Source organism: Photinus pyralis, unplaced genomic scaffold (genome assembly GCF_008802855.1).
Source record: "Photinus pyralis isolate 1611_PpyrPB1 unplaced genomic scaffold, Ppyr1.3 Ppyr1.4_LG2, whole genome shotgun sequence".
NCBI classification, from domain to species: Eukaryota; Metazoa; Arthropoda; class Insecta; order Coleoptera; family Lampyridae; genus Photinus; species Photinus pyralis.
This window is the reverse complement of record NW_022170403.1, coordinates 26,984,159-27,006,030: the sequence shown is the minus strand read 5'-3', so window position 1 is coordinate 27,006,030 and position 21,872 is coordinate 26,984,159. Positions and strand designations below refer to the sequence as shown.

The window sequence follows — 21,872 nt, the reverse complement described above, 5'->3', positions numbered from 1 at the left end:
AGTTTGAAAAGGGCCTAACTATGAGTCACATCTGTTTTCTGAATACAAAATCAGCATCAGCAACCACAAATTATATGGAAACGACACCAAGAACGGCAAAATCCTTCAAGCATGAAATTTTCTAATTTTGAACAAATTTATGAACGATTAACGGCCTATTTACACACCAGAAACTGTTTTAACTTCAATATAACATTCCTAGCGTGTAGTGCACGTCCAAATTAGCTGGAATCGACATCCGAAACATCACGCAGGGTTAAAACTATCAAATTCAAAATTTAACCATTATTTTGAAAATAATCCAAATTTGGGGCCTAAGGGTCAGATATACAACTTTTTTAATGCCGCCATTGGTACGCGAGACCCTAAATAATTCAGAAACGACCTCTACAACACCGAAATTAGTCAATTTTTACAGGTTAAAACCTTGAACACCCTTTTGAACAAAAGTGTTCAAATTTTGAACCCACACGAATATTTCGATGGGTGCTGCGGGCCAAAAGTTTTATTTGGACCTAATAAACATATGTACCGAATTTCTTGCTTTTGTCACAAAGTGCAGCGTTTACCTCGATATTCAGTTGTACCGCCTACGCTATAAGCAAAATGTATTTGAACCAGAGACTTGCTATAACTAGACTGCGCTTAACGTATCTAAGGTGTTGTCGACACAGTATGCAACACACAATGCACCGCGGGGCAAAAATCGCTGAGATGATATGCAATACAATGAAATAAGCCGTTATTTTAGATGTTCCGTTCATTAATCATTCTCGTGATTAGCTCGAATTAGTGAACAGATAAATTTCTGTTGAGAATAAACCAATAAACTTAGGTTAAGTGCCTATCAACATGTACTCTGTCGATAAATTTTTAAATAATATGCTGATTTTCAACGGATAAAAGTTTAAAGGGCCAATTGATCAGAGCCATTCGAAGAGAAAAATTTACTCCCACCATAGTGCATTTGCGGGGAATGAAGCCGATTTTAGAAAGATACCTACGAAGGTGTTAAAAAATAATGCAATACCGAGCGTTTTCGACTTTCCCATTCACTTAAAATAACGTAGAACTATTATTCGACATCCTTTACCAGCAAGACAACGGCAATACCTATTTGCCTATTAGGTATATAGACGTAACTAAGTACTTACTGGTACTAAGTATATTTCAGGTTTTGTTACAAGAAAAATAGCTAAGTCTGTTAAATGTTCCATATGTGCAGATGCGATATTCGCATCAGAGAGTCATTCAAAGCTTTTAACTAGAAAAAATCGTGGAGGATTGTTGCACGTATGCATTAAAAATTTGCCAAATTGCCGAAAATGTGTTCAAGTTTTTCATTCAATCCACACCACACCGCGTTGTAAACAAAATGGTTATCAGAAGTCTAAGAAAAATAAATAACAGTTACAGCCCATTTGGGTTTTTGGATAGGCATATATTGAAACAAAATCCGCTAAATAATCATATCTTACTACTTATATCTTTAGTTTTAAGAGTATATTTTCCCATACGTGTTCACCACTAAAATACACATATAAATCGAATTAGGACTAGAGTAAGGCAGTTATATATACCAATTTAGTTTAAATAAAATACCAACAAATTCGATTAAAATAGTTAACAGCTATATGTTATCTTTTTTTGCTACTAAAATTTAGAATAAACATGGCTAAAGCAAGCTGCAGAACGTACGTCTGCCCCGCGATGAACAGTTGGTTGCCTATCCTATCTTGACAACAGGCGTTTATAGTCAAATCTACGTTACGCGCGGTCTAGTTATAACAAGTCTCTGATTTGAACAACTTGAGCGTTTAAACGTTTCGCCTAATCGCTTCTACTAATCACTGCAGGTGTAGGTATAGTTAGTCGATACGTTATTACTATTCCGATATGTAATTAACCCCACTAAATGCAGAGTTAACTTTTTTTACCTGACGTCGTCGATTAAACATAAACAATTCTATTAAACAAACTGCATCGCGTTATTGTTGACGTGCAGAATAAGAATTAACAAAATACGGTACCGCAACGGTTAAGCGGTTCTAGGTCGTACCGCCTACGTCAAAAAATGTTAATTATGGTGAATTTCGCTTGCATCCAGTTTTGTTTTCTACAGTAATGTTGTTTACGCCTACCTGATGCAATTCAACTGCAGTTCTAAAAATTTTATAGAATCGGATGCTTAATTCCTGAGCCCGATACAAATTCATCCGATTCGATAACATTTTTAGAACTTTTTTTTAGTTTGCTTTAATCTGGATTCTGCATTATTTCATTGTTTTAACGTTCTGTATAGAAATCTTTTGTTGGCCATCATTACTGTCATAGTACTGATTTTCTTTCTTTATTTTATAATGATTCTATTTCTCATTATTTTATCAAAAATTCGGCAATAAAGCCAATTAGCAAAATCATGTTAACCATGGAAATTTTTTAAAGAACTGAAATAGGTTTTAATACAGACGGAATGGGACGCTCATTAAAATACACGGAAAACAAACATCGCGTACAGTAACTATGTCCCCTGTAAACGTTGTTTATTATAATAGTTATTTGTTTCATTAGTACAAAAAATGTCAGTTTTCGGGACGAGGAAGATAGTTGCTGGACGACGCGTTAGCGGAGTCTAACAACCTTCCGAGTCCCGAAAACGCATTTTTTGTACGAATAAAACATAAAATTTTTTCTCCAACCCCCTTTAGGTACTTCAAATTATATTCCAATTTAGATTCAGTTACAGTTTCACTACTATAGTATAAGAACTTCTGCTTTCTTGTCCTCACGTGTCATGCCACTCTAGTTTTTAGGTTAACTTATAACCTATTCGTTTTTACCTCTTACTACTCACCTCTCGCGACTTTGTAGGGAGCAAATCTTGAGGTAGCATGTTCTGCCGTTTCTATAATCTCTGACGGAGTGCAATCCATGTCGCTATCAGTTTCAGTCATTTTATTGTATACACAATTAATATTGTTATATTTTGTATTGAAATAAAAAACTTACCATACAGTTTTTTAATTAAAATTAATTGCAATTAACTTTTTCAAATTTTGAATTCAAAATGACAGATAATAGTGCAATGGGCCTGAAGTAGATGGCGTTACGCGCGACGGCGGGTTGTATACGTATTAAAATTACATTCACGGAATGTCTAAATTACGTTACACATGGTTTAAATAAAAATAGCGAGCGTAAATCATTTTCAATACATGTACATACGTATAGGTAACATCATTATTTGCATTGAATCTGCAAAAATATTTGATTTGTATGTATAGAAATATCTTACAACCTGCAATGTAAAACGATGTCAATGTGACATATCTCCGTGATTGTAATTTTTTAATTGGCCAACTTTCAAGGTCAATTTCTTTTTGGTACTAGGACCAAAAGTATCCACTTTTTGTACATTTGCCATGGTGAAAGCGATTAATCCGCAAAACGTCAATTTTAGGTACCGAACACTGTCACAAAATAGCGTCTTATTCAGGTGGTTGGAGAAAAATACTTTTTCCTCAGTGAACCGCATTTTACAAAAAAATTAATGCCAGTTGTCATAAACTGATATTGATTTCGACTTGAATAACGTTTGAATCTGCTTTTTGTTTTACTAGTCATGGCTACATGATTTTGGTAATTGGATTTACTTGCCGAACTATTGATAAAATAATTCCCATTATTAATTCCCTATGTTCGGTTTTAGAATAATCACTCGGTATACTATACTCCATAATAATAATAATAATAATAACAAGAACAAAGAAACACCATAAATACAAGTAACGCAACATTCACTACAAAGACAGGTCCATCCAATAAAGTTACACGCCCTAGCACAGTTAAAAAACACATAACTCCTTCTTCACAGAAACACACCACGTTATCACAACCCACTCATATTCAGCCCAAACGCAAAAACCTAAACAGCACTACTAGCTCACAAAATACTGTGATATCTCCATCAATAACCCAAGCAACCTCACAAATAAAACCTCAAGAACAAAGAAACACCATAAATACAAGTAAGGCAACATGCACCACAAAGACAGGTCCACCCAATAAAATTACATGTCCTAGCACAGTTAAAAAACACAAAACTCCATCCTCACCGAAGAACACCACGTTATCACAACCCACTCGTATTCAACCCAAACGCAAAGCCAAAGAAACACTTACACAATAAACTCTATTTAATAAAATTTCAGGAATTATTATAATGATTTTTTTGTTTTGTTTTCCTCTTTCCTGATAGCGTTGACTATTGTGGCCATCAATAGCTATGTTGGTAAGTATGAATTACATACTATCCCTAGATTTCCAATGTGAGTGTGTGAATATTTATTTTATTTTTTATTTTTTTTTAGAACCCTACATAACTTTACCAAACACAGACACAGACACTAATCGTTACTTGATTTTAATCCGTGCGATTAGTTAACCAGGCTAGACCTGAGTTCTCACAAGAAACACCGACCATAATACTAATAATAATAATAATGGTCTTTATTCCTCACCCTTCATGGAAGACAAATCAAAAATCTACAAAATCAATAATTATATGCATATACAGGGTGGTGCCTAGCGCGACGCAGCATAGGGATTTCAATGGTAATTTCTTTATAGTCAATTACTAGCTCCCCTAATTATTTTAGACCAAAAGTCTAAATACGTTCTTTTTAGAGAAAAAAATACTGCATCTGTTCATTCTTTTACTTATAATTTTCCATTTTTCAAAACCGCAGAAATCGACAAAATAAAAAATTACATTTTTATAAATCAGTGAAGCTTTGGAATCTTTTAACAAACTACAAGCACATCGCATCTAAGTTATCGTTGTTTGACGTCGAACGATTTTCATATTTAATTCTGTTTCAACTAACCGACGGCGACGCAATAAAAGGCATCTTAGGGTAATGTTTTTTTTTTAGAGAATGTATGCTGCATCTGCATCAGATACTATTTGTTTATCAGAGAGAATCAGAGTACCTACATAATCGAAGAAAAAAAACTGATTTGAAGATTTGTTCCTAAACTTATATTCGGATTTTCCGCTAGTGCAGCCAAAACGTTGAATGTATTGTCGTTTTCCTGATGGTTTTGACAGACATTTTGAACGTTATTGCACTTGCAGTTCTTTAACTAATTTATAAACAAGTATAAATTTCCCCATGCTGCGTCGCTAGGCTAGGCACCACCCGGTATATCGTTTTTAAGTTAAAACTAAATAATAAGAAACAACAAAAACTTAACGACGGATGCGGAATCTCAAGGCGTTAGTTGAAATGGCGGCCGGCGTGAATATGGTCGCCCTTGTTTTACCACTAAAACCTTGCATTTAACTAGTAGAGAATACAAATTAAATATCATGCCTATAAATTAAACTAAACTAAATTCCATACATAGCGGGCACCTTGTACATATATCTAAATAAAAATCGAGATATTCGACTGTTCCGGAACTCGTGCACTCTGTATATGTACATACAAGGTGTAACCATTAAGTATGTCAAAAAACTCTAGGGTGGTAGAGAGGATATCTAAACCAGTATTTTTTCCGCATAAAGGTGAAAATGCTGCGTGTAGCTACGCTGTCAATAATTCCAAAATTGTCGATTCTTGTCTATTTTCCTAATCAACAGTAACCGGAGCACGGAATTAACGAATCTGTCTACACTTTTGGTATTAGAATAACCGTTTTTAAGAGGTTTTTTTTTAAATACACAGAGTCATCAAATTTCATAAAATTCTGGTCCAACCAAGAATTGCAGTTTTTTCTTTGAAATCTACAAAAACTAATTTCGGGTTCGTTCATTCGCACTGAAAGGTAAATTTTGGGAGCCGTAAGTCTACTACCCCTAGAAGACGCGCACCGTGCACAGGGTGGTTAATTTCGCCCCTAGGAAAAAAAAACAAAATACCGTCACGCAGAAGCTGTGCGCGTTTACAAGATCGGACCTAAACTGTAGAAGAAGACAGGCAAAAACTGAAAAATCATCACGTTAGAAAACCACGCGCGGGGATGGCACCCAGATATCGCCGACCCCACAGAATGTAGCCCCGTCTCAGAAGTTGCTAATTATACGGCCCGGTAGGTACAAGTACAGTACACTCCTCGTTTTCTACAAGCATTCTTCTATGCGCTGGGCTCTCATTTGCTGCCAGCCGCCCAACCAACCAGCCAGTTAGCGAGCCAGTCAGCCGGCCAAAATGAGATTAAAAGCTACATTTTTACAAATTAATTTGCAAAAATGCGCTAAAAAAGAGGCTCCCCAAAAATTTCCATTGCTTAGACTGCTTAGAGCCTCTCAAATCCACTATCGCTCTGGAATAGATGCATTAAACAATATCTGCCTTCTGGGTACAAATTTTTGGTTGAAATAACATTCATTCAAACATATTATAATGTTCCGCCATTTGCATGAAAAAAAATATTTAGTTAATTCCTGCACTTTCGCCGTTATTAACGAGCTCCTAGCGAGTTTATAATTTTGCGGTGTCCGTATGTCCGTCCGTTAGCACGATAATTCATAAACGAATGGACCGATTACGATGAAATTTTGCAGGTGGATTCTTTATCAAATTTGTAGATCGGAGTTCGTGAATTGGCAATGTAGCCCAAAAAATAAAGAAGGCCCTTTTGTGATCTCCGGGAGTTATGAACCGAATTGCATGAAATTCAATATACGTATAGCTTTAGCCATATAAAACGCAATTCCAAAAATTGAGCCTAATCGATCAACATTCACAGTGCCCTTTTTGCATCTCGACCATTTACAAACCGGATAGCAAACTTTCTTATTTATGAAGGTATTTAAATGAAATTTGATACATAGCGTAGCCTACCGATAGATCTAGCCGTGACATTGATTTAGTGACGTCACAACTGGAGATGGGCCACTGCAACGCGATTCTATGTGTTTAAATGCAATTTGATTCGCGTGCGTACTCATTTAACGCGAAAACATTAAGTAATTACTTATTTTGAGCCGCAGGATTGGTATATGTTGTTTCCTAATTATAGACACGTGTTATTATGCAAAAATTTTATTAAATACGTACATAAACAACAAATACTCACTGAAAACCGAGCTGAAAACAAACAAAATTTAAACATTCTAATACACACATTGACACATCTGCCTTTTTTAGCGTAACACAACGAAGTTGAGGTAACGCTTATGTGCTCGTTATTCCGTCGTCTGCCTATCTGTCTGTTCCATCGAGATCTCGGCCCCTGGACCACCTAGAGACTACAGATTTTCGGTCATTTATAGTTGCAAAGGTCTATATTTCTCGTAACTCATCATTTACATCCTTTTCATATATGATGGCTGATTTTCAAAAATGGTGGGATACGTGTCTTCGGCAAGTTTAATCTGGTCTCGTGGAACTGTTAATACTGTATCACCAGTTTCTAAATTTGGTTTTGCGCATGCGCAGTGCAACATTCATATTTATGGAGGGATTTAAATCAAATTTCATACATAGCCACTTCGAATAACAGAAAATTTACCACCAGTTTCATGCATGCGCAGTGCCAACTTTCTTATTTATGGAGGGATTTAAATGAAATTTGATACATAGCCACTTGGAATAAAACAAAATTTAACACCAGTTTCAAAATTTGGTTTTGCGCATGCGCAATGCCAACTTTCTTATTTATGGAGGCATTTAAATGAAATTTGATACATAGCCACTTATAATAAAAGCGAATATAGCGCCATTTTCCAAATTTGGTTTTGTGTAGGATGTGCAGTGCCAACTTTCTTATTTATGGAAGCAATTAAATGAAATTTCATACATATACACTTGAAATAAAAGCAAAACTAACATCAGGTTTAAAATTTGGTTTTGCACATGCTATAGCCATACCCAGGAGCTCGTTTGCTATATTTGTTTAATTTATTTAGGAAATAAGTTGTTAAAAACTCCCATATAAAATATATATATTTTTATCACACACTAATAATAATTTGTTACCAAATTTAACTTCATTCACAAGCTTAAACCTTTAGCAACCATCGGTCGTTAACAGAAGTTCATTTTATTACCACGAAACAAAGTTATTGAGGAAATCGCAAGGCAACTTTTGTACTTTTTGTAAACGCCACCTTAACAAATATTAGTAGGTACCTATGAGAAATACAGAGGTTAAGGTTAGGTAGTGTTGGCGTTAGTAGTTAAAATACCGCAACTAAAATTGACACTGGAAAAATAAATGGTGGATATTAAAATGAAATGAACTGCATGTAACTGATGCTAAAACGATAACAGGCTATGTGTGTAAATGTCACTCAGAAAGTGGCGATTATTCAGCGTTTTCTAAAATCAATTAGAGCTCGACATAAAAGTACTACCTCTATTGGGTGCGGTGCGCCCAATATTGCTTTGTTCATTATATTTTAGGGGCGCGATATCGTCTCATGGTTATACGTAGGGACACATTGGTAATAAGCTTCTAATAGGGACACGTCAAAAGCACTTGCGTAAAATAATCCTGAAATTACGTGTGTAACAAATCGGTGCAGATTTGATGCTAAATTCGTATAAATAAACCTAAGTACGAGTGCTAATTTTCTCACACTTCAATTTTTCTATGAGAATTTTGCGAGAATTTATAATTTAGTTAACAAGATGATACCGATTTCGTTATCAACGACACAATTCATGCGTAAGTATTGCATTTTTCGAAGGAAAAAAATCAGTCCGTCGGTTTCTCGTCCAACTTGAGAACCAAAAGAGAACGACGTCAAACATTCGCCAATAAAAAAATTCACAGATTTCGCAATCCATGCAACAAATCATAAGCGTCGTACAGGGCCGTAGCTAGGTTAGTTGTTAAGAGCCGACAAATAAAATTACAGAGCGGGCAGGCCAAATATTAATAATTTGTTTGTCCCGCGCAAATACCACCAGCCGAAAAAGTGTTTAGCGCTACCTAGGAAAGTAGAGCGCTTATGTCTTCACATTTCCATCCGTCCGTCTGTCGTTCCGTGCTACAGCTCAGTCCTTAGACCTCGTATCAACTTTGGGATTTCGCTATATGAAAGCTTATGATGGGTTCCAGGTGTGCAACTATCAAAAATAAACTTTGCCATTTATCACTGTGTTGCCCTAAAATGGCCAAAATTGTTATTTATACACCAATTTTGTTGGGAAAAAGATCAAACTCGATTGCTCGATGACCAAGAAATGATGTGTACTTTTGGTGGCCAAAATATGTTTACCCAAAGGATGTCAAAATCGTTATTTATGCATCAATTTTCTTGAGAAACTCAATTGTTTAGTACCCAAGAAGTGGTCTATGTATTTTTCGAGACCAACTTATTTTTGGGCAAAAAATGTCAAAATCGTTATCTATATGTACCGATTTTCTTGGGGAGAAGACTTTGTATCGATTTCGGGTATATCACTATATGAAAGCATTTTGGTTGGAACGCATTTGGAGATGTGCAACTATCAAAAATCAATTAGTTCTGTTCCTCAAAATCGATCTAAATGCTCATTGGCCCCAATTTTCTTAGGAGAAAGACTAAACTCGAAGAAAACGTGTGTGTGAATACTGTAGTTACTTTCGGTTTAGTAGTTTGGCAGGAAATCAGTGCACAGACAGGCGGACTGATGATCATTGATATCGGGTTACTATAGGGATCCAACACGCAGACTTCTGTCATAAAAGTTGGAGGTCATTTGTAGCTCTTATACTTGTACTATAGTTGTATTACGTATTGCGGTTGGTAACAAAGATAATTAAAACGATAATAATATATGTATGCACTTATATCATTTATGGGCCTACAACCTGGAAAATACAACCACGGAAACATACAATAAACCTAACTCATTTAATAATAAAAAAGAAAACACACTATTATTAAATCCATCTTTCAACCTAAAGCACTTTCTTAATTAATATCGCCACTTAAAATCACTGGGCGACGGGGCCTGAGGGAGGGGGGGGGGATGAGAATTTAATTTTATCTTTCCTGGCATTCTAATTAAAGGTCTCCACGAAAGGAATTAATGACTCTCTGACCCCTTATCAAAAGAAGGAGTTGGAGGGGGTACCTTAGTGGTACTCTAATGAAAGGTCTCAACGAAAGGAATTAATTTCTACCAACCATAGTCCGGAAATACGAGTACAGACGGACTGACAGACTGACATCATCAAGATTTTGTTTAATTCGGATTTCTGGTGTTTCAAAACGTGTAGTTCCATCAAAAAGGGGTTATTTGTTACCCCAATGCAATACCTCCTTTACTAACGTGCGGGTATTGCGATATACGTGTGCTCGTATTTTTTCATAAAAATGAGTAAAAGAACCTCCTGTTTTCTTATATGTTTGAATACATAATTTAAAAAAAAACGTTCAAAAATACTAGCAACAATATAGTCAAAAACAAAAATACACAGGGTGAGTTTTTTCCGATGTTTAGTATGGGGATCTCGTAAACCGTAGAGATACAAAGTCGCTTAACTATTGTTAAAGAATTGCACTGGTTTAGTCATTTTTTTCTCTATTCAATATGGCGTCCATAAGAAATAAGAAAGTTGACGTGATTTATTCGCAACTCACATGTTATAAAAATTGTATTTTACCACCATCAAAAACCCGAAAAAGTACTAATTACCCTTAAAAATTTAAACGACTTTGTATCTCTTACGGGTTAGGCGATCCCCATACTAAACGTCGGAAAAAACTCACCCTGTATACAGGCAACGACATACACGTTTCTCTTTGGTTTTTTGTTTAAGTTTTGTGGCATAGTCGCTACTTTTCATAAAAAAGATTTTTGAATACTGAGTTTACGTGAGCCTTTTTTATCAGTGTGTAATAAAGGTAGGAACATTAAAACTTAAGAGAATATTGATATTTGAAAGAAAGAAATGGTCTTGCAAAATGAAACTTAAGTTAAGAATTACTTTTTATTACTATCGACAGAAAAGAACGATTATTATCTATTTCATAAAATATTTTAGTCAACGTAGCACTTCGTATGTTATTCATCTCTACTTTACATATTTTCAGCGTTATCACGTGTCAAAATAGTCTTTAAGGACCCAAATATTATCGAAAAAATGCAAAGTGACAACTGAAAAGTTGCAATATTGTAACGTGATTTATAAAATTCGGGTTCGATTTATATCAATATTTATTAAACAAAACTAAAACACTATAAAAACTGTACAATTTATATCGACTATTTATATCACACACTTCGAAATTTATATCAGCTTTTCGCGCTCTATGTTTCGTCCGTACTCGATCGGTAGTAGACTGCCGCGATGTTCGGTCCGCAACCATTTATACACGCAAGCAATGTAAGTCCCGAACATTCTCGAATACGCGTAGAAAATTCCAGAGCGCCAAAGGCGACGTCATGTCTGGAGCATTTCCGTTACACTGCCCCCTTCTTAATTCTGGACGTCTCGTTCAGAAACTGCGTTAGTATTACTTTTTAATGCCTCGTGTCGGAATCTGCAGTCAGAGCCTGCTCGACAAACACCTTTCTTGAAAAAGTAACAGTCCACAGTTTTGCGGAGGGTCGTCCCCTGTGGGTTGAAGCAGCATACTGTAATTCGAACGCTAGTGTTTCTAAAAATCACTTCGATCATGGTTCGCACTATTTTCCAGTCCAACCCATCTAAACCACATCCAATCTTCGGAATCGCCAAGCTATTTATGTCATAGTATGCCATGAGTTTCTTTAAGTTTTTTAAAGCAGACCAGAGGTTTTCATAGGTGGGTTTGCCTTCTGACGTTTTCTTTGAAACCAAGTAGAACAAAGAGCGTTGATTATCTTCCAAGCGCAGTACTTTACCCACTCGTGGTCTTTGCTTTAACAACTCGTCTATTCTTCCAAATCTTTTCCGGAATACGGAAGCTATACCTCTACCCATGCGAAGGTCTTCGGCGACACAATGGGCGATGGAAACGTTAACCGGAAGCTCAAAAATATTTTGACAAATTTCCTGAGTAACGCCAAATCGAGCTTTCTTCCGCTGGGCGTAATTTGACATAAAATCGTTAAAGTTTGGCTCGATCCCAAAGCTGCGTTCCTCTTCTCGAATACCTCTAACTTCTTCGTTGTTGTTGGATCCGGCATATCGTGCGAGTCGATTAATGTGGACAACTTTCGGTTTCCGGTGGTTCATTCTGATACGATATATCACGTCATTTATTTTCTTGATCACCTCATACGGACCTTTCCATTGTCTTTGTAGCTTGGGAGAAAGACCTCTTCGCCTCTGTGGATTATGCAGCCATACCAGATCTCCAGCTTCAAAAGTTTCATTCACCGAGCGGAGGTTGTATTGATTTTTCATGCGATCGCTGGCAATCTGAATATGACTTCTAGCCAAGTCGTGAATGTCGTTCATCTTCGCCTTTAGTTGGTCAACATAATTTTCACCTGCGACATATTCTTCATGGGGTTTACGCCCAAACTCGAGGTCACATGGAAGGCGTAGTTCACGACCCAACATAAGGCAGGCAGGAGTCTGACCCGTGGTCTCGTTGACGGCTGATCGATATGCCATAAGGAACAGGTGGAGGTACTGGTCCCAATTTTTCTGATGTTCTGCCACGACTTTTGAAAGATATTTACCCATCGTTCGATTCATTCTCTCAACCATTCCATCTGACTGAGGATGCAAAGGTGTTGTTCTGGTTTTATTGGCTCCTACCAATCGACAAACATCTTGGAACAAAGCCGATTCAAAGTTCCTTCCTTGGTCTGAATGGATTTCTATAGGAATACCAAAACGTTTAAAGAACTCCTTTACCAACACTTCTGCAACTGTTGCTGCCTCTTGGTTTGGAATAGCGTAAGCTTCAGTCCACTTTGTGAAATAATCCATAGCCACTAGGATATATTCATTTCCGCCATCTGTCTCGGGAAACGGTCCTGCGATATCGATAGCAACTCGTTCCATCGGACTACCAACGTTATACTGCCTCATGGGTGCCTTCTTCTTGGAAACTGGTCCGTTTCCAGTAGCACATAACTCACATTTTTGACACCATCGCCGGACATCTTCTTTACGGTTGACCCAATAGAATCGCTCACGTACCCTTTGCAACGTTTTCGTAATACCAAAGTGTCCTCCGGAAGCGCCGTCATGCAATTTTCGCAATACTTCCGACACTTTGCTTCTAGGTACTACTAATTGCAGCGTCGATTCGGTGCCATCTTCACTTTCAAGGGTCCTATACAACAGGTTGTCTTTCAGAGTCAGGCTATTCCATTGGCCCAATAACTCTTTACTTCAGGACTTGTGGCACTAATGTCTTGCCAGTCTGGTCTTTGTCCGTGGCGCATCCAATTCAGAACAGTTTTTAAACTTGGGTCGTTTTCTTGGGCCGTTTTGATTTCGCTTGGCTTCCATTCCTCACTCTCTACAGTTGTTCGTCGCAGATGACCAATCTTGTCTTCTATTTTAGAACAATGTGTGCAGTTGTCTTTGCACGGTCTTCTTGACAAAGCGTCTGCATTATTGTGAACTTTTCCAGCCCTGTGTTCAATGTCGTAGTCATATTCCTGAAGACGTTCTAACCATCTTGCCACCTGTCCTTCTGGGTTTCGGAACTGCAAGAGCCACTTTAGCGCTGCATGATCTGTCCTTATCAGGAACTTGCGGCCGTAAAGGTACTTATGGAAATGTTCGCATGCCTTTACCACACCCAGGAGCTCTCGCCTAGTCACACAATAATTCCTCTCGGGTTTCGACAGTACTTTGCTGAAATAGGCAATGACTCTTTCCTGTCCGTCTTGCAATTGAGAGAGAACAGCTCCAATGGCGGTGTTACTGGCATCGGTATCTAGCACAAACTTTCCTTCATTTCTGGGGTAGCCAAGGATAGGTGCGCTGGTAAGAGCTTGCCGGAGATGTTCGAAAGCTCTTTGACAGTCTTCACTCCATTCGTACTCATTGCCCTCTTCTGTCAACTTTATTAATGGTTTGGCAATGTTGGCAAATCCTTTCATGAATCGTCCATAATAGGTGCACAAACCGAGGAAACTTCGAATCTCGTGCTTGTTCTCAGGAATCGGCCACTCTTGAATCGCTATAATCTTCTGTGGGTCAGCTGTAACACCATCACGAGATACGATGTGCCCCAAATATTTAACTTCTTTTTGGAACATAAAGCATTTCTTGGGACTTAGTTTTAAATTGGCCTCTCGTAATCGTCCAAACACCTCTCTCAGGTTCTTTAGGTGTTCTTCAAAAGTTTTTCCTACGACAATTACATCATCCAAATATACCATATTCTTAAGAAGATCCATCCCCAAGATGAATTGATCAGAAATATCAGCAATTAACACCTGGTGATTGATGGTGATCTTTCCGATGGTGACAGACATTTGTATTTCTCCGTGCGTTTTTATTCTTTCACCAGTTGCTGTTTTTAACTGCACGGTCGAAGATGAGATCCGAGAATGATTCTTCAATAACTCTGGTCTTGCAATAGTTCTTGTTGCACCTGTGTCTACTAGCAAGGATCTGTCTTCTCCATTAACTCGGCCGTCGATGTACAGACTCAGAACTTTTCCAGACGACGTAATGTTTACAGTGAAGATCGGGGCTTTGTTTCTGCAGGTCGACGATAGCCCCTTCCTGTCGACCTTTCTTAGTTTTCCGACTGCTGTATTGGTTTTTGGCAGTTGCGGCGAACGTGTCCAATCTCGCCGCAATTCCAACATCGTGGTTCACGTTTCTTTGACAGTGACTGTATTGCTTTATTGACCTTTTCTTCCATTACTTTACTGACCTTTTCTACCACTACTTTACTGACCTTTTCTTCAAAACTTTCAGAACCACCTTCCTCTTCGATGGTTCTTATCCGGCTGTCACTGCGAGGTTCCACCATACGTACTCGCGCACTTCCATGACTAGCTTTCTTGGCGGCTTCGAATTCTAACGCATTGGCCAAAGCTTTCTCAATTTTGTCGTGCCTAGCCAGTCTCAAAGCCTGCTGGGCATCTCCATCACGAACGGCATCGATAAATGTTTGTACAGCCAGTTGATCAAGAAAGCTCTCCGGTGCCGTAGGGTATGCCAATCGAATCAGTCTAGCGATGTCCGCTTCAAGTTCCTGCAAACTTTCTCCAGGTTTCTGCATTCGGTTCTTGACTTGGGCATAGTAAACTTGCTGAAGGTGTTTATCGCCATATCGCATTTCGAGTCGCGCTACTATTTGTTGGAAGTTCTGTTGATCCTCGGGGATAGTTCGCAACACATCCAGAGCATCTCCTCTCAGAGCAAGAATCAAGGCTGTAGTTTTGTCTTGAAGAGTCCATTTATTTGCCGCAGCCGCTGCTTCAAACTGTCGAACGTACGTGGTCCAAGGAATCTTACCATCAAAAGTAGGTGGCTTTACTCGGGCTTGCTGAACGTCGCCTTCTACTCTTGTATTTGTTTCTGGGTCGACCTTCTTGTAATGAGTAGACTGTGGCACCTCAAGAAGACGGTCCATCAGTAATTCATCTGGGGCACTACTAGTACGCTCTTCCGTAGTCAGTCGCAAGAATTGCTCGCGCAGCTCTTCATACTTGTGCTCAATCTCGACGAATGTTGCTTTAAATGTTTTGGAAACTTCCGTAATTCTATCTTCAACTTTTTCTTCAATTGATGTAGAGACTTCTTCGATAATCTTTCTAGAATTTTCTTCCAACTTCTCGAACTTCTCTTGAATATTTCTAGAATTTTCTTCATTAATCCTTCTAGAATTTTCTTCCAAATTCTCGAACTTCTCTTGAATATTTCTAGAATTTTCTTCCAACTTCTCGAACTTCTCTTGAATATTTCTAGAATTTTCTTCATTAATCTTTCTAGAATTTTCTTCCATTTTCTCGAACTTCTGTTGGTTGCTTTTCATTTCTTGTTGCAACACCTGTTGGCCATTTTGGATTTGCTGGAGCAACTCGAGCATCGTTTCTTCCATTTTAGCGGCAGCAGATCAGGCATACACAAGCACAAGCACTTAATTTAATCTTACTTTTAATTAATTTAATTAATCCCACACCTGACACCAATGTAACGTGATTTATAAAATTCGGGTTCGATTTATATCAATATTTATTAAACAACACTAAAACACTATAAAATCCGTACAATTTATATCGATTATTTATATCACACACTTCGAAATTTATATCAGCTTTGCGCGCTCTATGTTTCGTCCGTACTCGATCGGTAGTAGACTGCCGCGATGTTCGGTCCGCAACCATTTATACACGCAAGCAATGTAAGTCCCGAACATTCTCGAATACGCGTAGAAAATTCCAGAGCGCCAAAGGCGACGTCATGTCTGGAGCATTTCCGTTACAATATTATAAAATAGGCTCCTGGTGTTAGTTTTGCTTTTATTTAAAGTGTGAGTGATTAATTTATTAATTATAACAATTCAATATTTGTCCGTTATCACCTAAGTACATCACCAGGTTGCATTCACATTTTTGACACATTTATAACCTTTATATAAATGAAGAACCTTGCACATTTTTGTTTTGCGTTTTCTAGACTTCATTGCAACTGGTCTTCGTTTTTGGTACTTCACACACACATTCAAATGGTCTATTTTAAAAGAAATGAACAATACATACCTATATTGTTTATTTCTTTCAGTAAGGCAATGTTTCGTTACCAAAACCAGCAGAATTGATTATAAAAGTTTGATGTTTTGTCAATCGAACTTCTTATTAAAACTGGCAACTCGGAGTACATGAAAACTTAGTACGTTCTACACAAGTGATTTTTCAGTTCGTGAAAACTGTCACTTTTCTTTACTTGTAGGACAATCTACTATTGATATTACATTACAAATTGTATACCCACAGTAAAACCTGATTCGTAAAATTTACAGACGTGCGGTTTGTTTTTTAGTCATACTATTAAATAATATCGCTTCGGAATGATAATTTAAAGTTATTGATTACATTAACGTTATAAGGGAGTTTTTATGTACGGAATGATCTAATAAGGTTGCCATAATACATTTTATTTCTCCGGAATATACTCCCACCAAACACAAATTAACTAAAGGACAGAGATGGTTTTTTGCCCGTGTTCACCTGTGGACAATAAAACCACAGCCCCCGCAACTGATAGCGCCCCACCAAAGCGATTATTATCACATTTAGCAACCCCTCATAGCTTTGTGAGCTGTCATCGTGCGAGCACGTGGATAGGGGACGTCGGGCGTCTGTTTTGTTCGTCTCTAATAAGCGGTTCTAGTTCGGTGGTTTAAGATCGCGGTTTACCTTGCAAATTGAGATTTCCGTATATATGGTTTGAAGTTTTATTGCGTGAATAAACACTAAGGTAAGAGTACACCCTTATCGTGAAATTTTACTAATTTTCCGAATATGATTTTGAATATATAGATTTAAATCGCCTAATTATTTCGGAAAGTATAACCGTTTAGATAAAATAAAGGAATTTATTTTATGGCTACTGCGTTAGTTTTAGTGCAAAACTTTTTCATAGCTTTTAATACGTTATCTAGTTTCGACTAAATTGGCGCCACTGCCATCCTCTTCTTTAATAGTTTCCGATTTAAAATGTCATCGTCAAACACTAGCGCACCTTATATCCACAGTTTGATTTTCTACCTCCAAAAGTGTTGGAATGAAATTATTACCTACACAACTTTGCTAAAAATGAAAAATTGATCGAAAAGAAAATGCTTAACTTCCATTTTAATTTTGATATATACGCGATACTTTGTTGACGGAAATTATATTGCGTTGGCGGCTCACTAAAATAAATGAGGTTTCTATACTAAAGCAAACTTTTCTTTCTAATAATGCGTGGATGCAAAGAAAATAGAAGAGTAAACAAATTACAATGTAATATAACATGATGTCTATAGGTATTAATAGATTGTTATCAGTCCACGTTAATTAAAAATAATAATGGTATACTATGATCTCTAGTCTGACTTATAATGAGAACAAAATATTGCCGTTTTAGTGTGTGATGTATGAAAATTTGTTATTTTAATAGACTATCGGCTCATCGAGGCTGGTATGTTCTTCAATGACGAGCTTCCATATAAATGTATAGGCCACACCGGGCCGAATTTCTATATTTGTATATGGAAAATAATTGATTTTTCCTATGGAGACAGTACGATATAATTGTGCGCCATTTTGAGGTGCCCTCGTAGCACAGAAAATTTATATCAACAAGTTCATACTTTCTCTTCAATAAACTGGTACTTCAATTCACTATGGAATGTTGAAAGTACTTACGCTTCTTTGGTGGATTGAAATTCACTAATTCATTTAACCATTATTTTTATGACACACCATCCCATCCTATCAATTTTGATTATGTTCACTACGGATTCTAGCCACTGATAGCTAAATGTTGTTAGGCAGAGATCTAAGAAAGAAGTTTAGGATTGGCTACCCGCTACATGAATGAACCAAAATGCATTATTAACGAAAAAGCTTATCCCGTGCATTTATTAGTTATTAAATTAAATTTTCCACTGTCCAAGTAACTGCAGGTTCAAAATTTTGCGGTGTTGTGTGCAGGTGTTTTAAATCCCACTGAGAAAATTGGCAAATTCAGGCGCGAGTAAAAGTGAAAAAATTAAATTTTCTTATAGTCATTACCAGTAAAATGAGTAAAGCAATTCATAGATATGTGCAATTTCATTCACAATAGTTATTTGTGTCTCAAGGGCATTAAGGCGATACTTTTATTTTATTTTTTTCCCAAATCAATCTGTCTGGCAGTTATTTTACATCACACACGCAGAAAAAGTAGCCGACTGAACGAAATAAAGGAATCATATTGGCGACGCGTTCCAATTTCTCATTTGTTGGAACTGAATTTAGAACTTGATTAGCACGGTTATCCGATAATGCCGGCCGCAGAGCTTTGAAGAAGGTCAGTTTCTTTAAAGGTTTAAATGGCAGCTTTGCATTTAGTTTGTACAAGTTGAAAGATTTCGTTCTCCACAACATCAACAATATGTTCATCAATTTTACACAGAATTCTGCAACTTTTCACTATAACAGCTACTCAGCGTATGAGGAATGCTTTGAAACCTGAGACTGCCAGTAACAAAATTGTCCCTCGCTTGAAATCGACGAAGATCAAGTCGATACTCTCATGCTGAAAGATGTCATCTTGTCGCCTCGGTCCACAGAGCCAATCACTTCGGCTCGATTCGGAGATCCTTCCCTCAATAGTCATTAAAAAAGGCAAATTTTGAATCCGTGAGTTGCGAATTCGAATGTTCTCGTGAACAATTGCAAATTTTTTATGACAATGTTCTCCAAAGTTTTAGCAATTAGGAACGATAATAACTTGTGCAATTTTACTTCTTAACAACTGCAGTAGATACATTTATCTAGTTTTGAATACGTAGTTTACAAGATATTGTGAAAAACAAAGAGTAAACTATGGGTACTCTTTGTTAGCAGTCAAATTGCGCGTTACACATATTGTGAACGACTATTTTTAAACGTTTTATTAGTACAATTAGCAATATAAAAACTGTAAATATTTAAATATTTGGTTGTTTCTAGTAAGAAACAAATCCCTACAAGTACCTATTATGAGAACATCTTTCCTTTTTAGATGAAAATTTATAACAATTGGACTGAATATCAGAATTAAGAACATTTATTCAATGTAAAATTTTGAATATCCTTGCAGGTGAAGGAAATGAAACGACAGTAATATCAAGAAGAACTGATTATTACACTTATTAAATAAAACACAAAATTCCTCTCCAATCAATTTATTACAAAATAATTGGTCTAAGCAAAAGACGTATAATTATGATTTATGCTACCATTGAGTAATCTAATTGAAAACACGTTTTGATCATCCCACAGGTCACACATCAGTGGGTTCAGCATCATATCTTTCACTTCCACAGCTCCACCTGAGTTGATGGTCCAGATTCCATCAACTGCTTTCTGAAAACCATCCTTTCAATAAAATTGAACGTCTTACTCTGCCTCGTCAACATAATCTCTTCGCTGAATCCAACTCATAGAAATTGTTCGATGGGCTATTGCACTGCGAGTCGAATATGGTATCGCGTTTCACAACAATATCCTCAATTGCTGCCACGTTTTCAGCTATTTTTCGACGGGCAGGGACAAGTCGCCGTCGCCGAGTCGCCGTCGCCGACTGGCCGTTGGCAACTCGCCGTCGGGCAATCTCGCCATCGGTCAACTTGCCGTCGGTTAACTCGCCGTCACCGGAAACAAAATAAAGATGATTTTTTAAATATTTAAATCTAACACTTAGATGTCTATAACTGCAATCAGTTTAATTATATAATATTATTTAGCAATCTCGTTTCATCATTAAAATGGTGTAGTTATTTGCAGTGTTGTGTAAGATCCTTTAATTCTGGATCTAGATAGAGATCCAGATACATTTAAAAATCATGATTTGATCCAGATCCAAGAGCCCCCCAAAACGATCTAAATCCTTTTGTCGTATGCAAAATAGCAAGAAAAATTGTACCTAAACCGTTGTGAAAAAGACCTTCCTTAAAAATTAATAACCGCCTACACCCTTTTATGAATTCACAACAGTTGGAAATTATAATTGCACTTCGGTTTTATATTTCGGAATATCTTAGGGGGTTAGCCGAGGCCTACGATACTTACAGGCCGGAGCGCTCGAAAAAGTCACGTGACGTTAGGAGTCATATGAAATACATTACGGCTTATGGAAAATCCGTGCGCGGCTCCACTATTTATTTTTTTACTCCGGATCCGTTCAACATAGAGCCACGAAATTTCAATGAGAGCTTCTCAATAGTACACACAATCAAATTATGGTGTTCGTTAATTTTTAATAACACTAAAAATAATTAATTTTTAGGTTTAAAGTATTATAGATAAAACGATGTTAGTAAATCCGCGTTTTTCAATCTTTACATCATCATATTTTTTTTCTAGGAACTATATCGTTATAATCCTTTCGGTGTCTTAAACTAGAATGATATGCGCCTCCAATTATGCGTATATAATGCCTTATCTGGTATTAGTATAGTTTTAACAGGCCCTACAAAATCGCGCATTTATTATCCGTGCAGAGAAAAATTCACCATGCGAGAACCTTTTTTGTTATTGCTATAATTGTAACACATAAATATCGAATGAATTGTGGCCAAAGGACACAAAAAAATTCTTCAGAAGGAAATTTTAAGAAGTGGTCTTTTGTTTCGTTTTTTTCAACAGCTGAAGTAAATAGCGCGATTTTAAGAATAAGTGAACGCGCAAAGGAATTATTATGTTTCAAATAATTGTTAGTAATCGATTTTCAAATTGTGTTTGTGAGATTTAAATTAACATTAAACTTATAAAAATAAAAATATTAAGCTTATTGCGCTTAAAGTCGCATTCAGGAGGAGTATTTTGCATCAAAGATTTTGTTTCGTCGTGTAATGTAGCAGAAGATGAGGCGATGTTAAATATAAGTATTGAAATATTCTAAGATTTAGAAAACGACAAAATAATTACTTCTGAAAAGGATATCAAGGTACTCATATTTATTGGAGGATATATCATACAAAAACTGTTTGGAAGATATTGCACCTGTTCGAGGTGCCAAGTAAATTTGCTACTGAAAGACCACTGGAAATTGATGATTCCAGTAAAACAACGAAATTAGAATACATAAGATGTTTAGATAGAGGTGGTTTGAGATATCCCACTGATAGTTTCCTAAATTTTTTAATAATAGCCTATAGGTAATATTTTTAAACAACTTATTTCTGAAACATACGAAAAAAATTTTTCGTCATGCGGTAACCAAAAATTATTATTAATAAAAATATGTTTGAAGAATTTAGAAGTAGATGATGAAATTTGAGACCAATG

At 36.8% G+C, this 21,872-nt stretch overlaps 1 protein-coding gene across 2 annotated transcripts in view; it reads left to right on the top strand.

Annotated features, from left to right (window-relative positions):
• The window catches only part of LOC116164237, a 102,641-nt gene that overhangs the window by 13,057 nt on the left and 67,712 nt on the right, over positions 1–21,872 (top strand). Inside the window, exon 1 of one of the 2 annotated variants that reach the window (XM_031478381.1) lies at positions 17,178–17,331. The exons of the other annotated variant lie outside the window; for it this stretch is intronic. The gene's annotated coding sequence lies outside the window, so the exon portion shown is untranslated. Of the gene's footprint in view, positions 1–17,177; positions 17,332–21,872 lie in introns of those variants that run through there. 2 annotated transcript variants of the gene reach the window in all.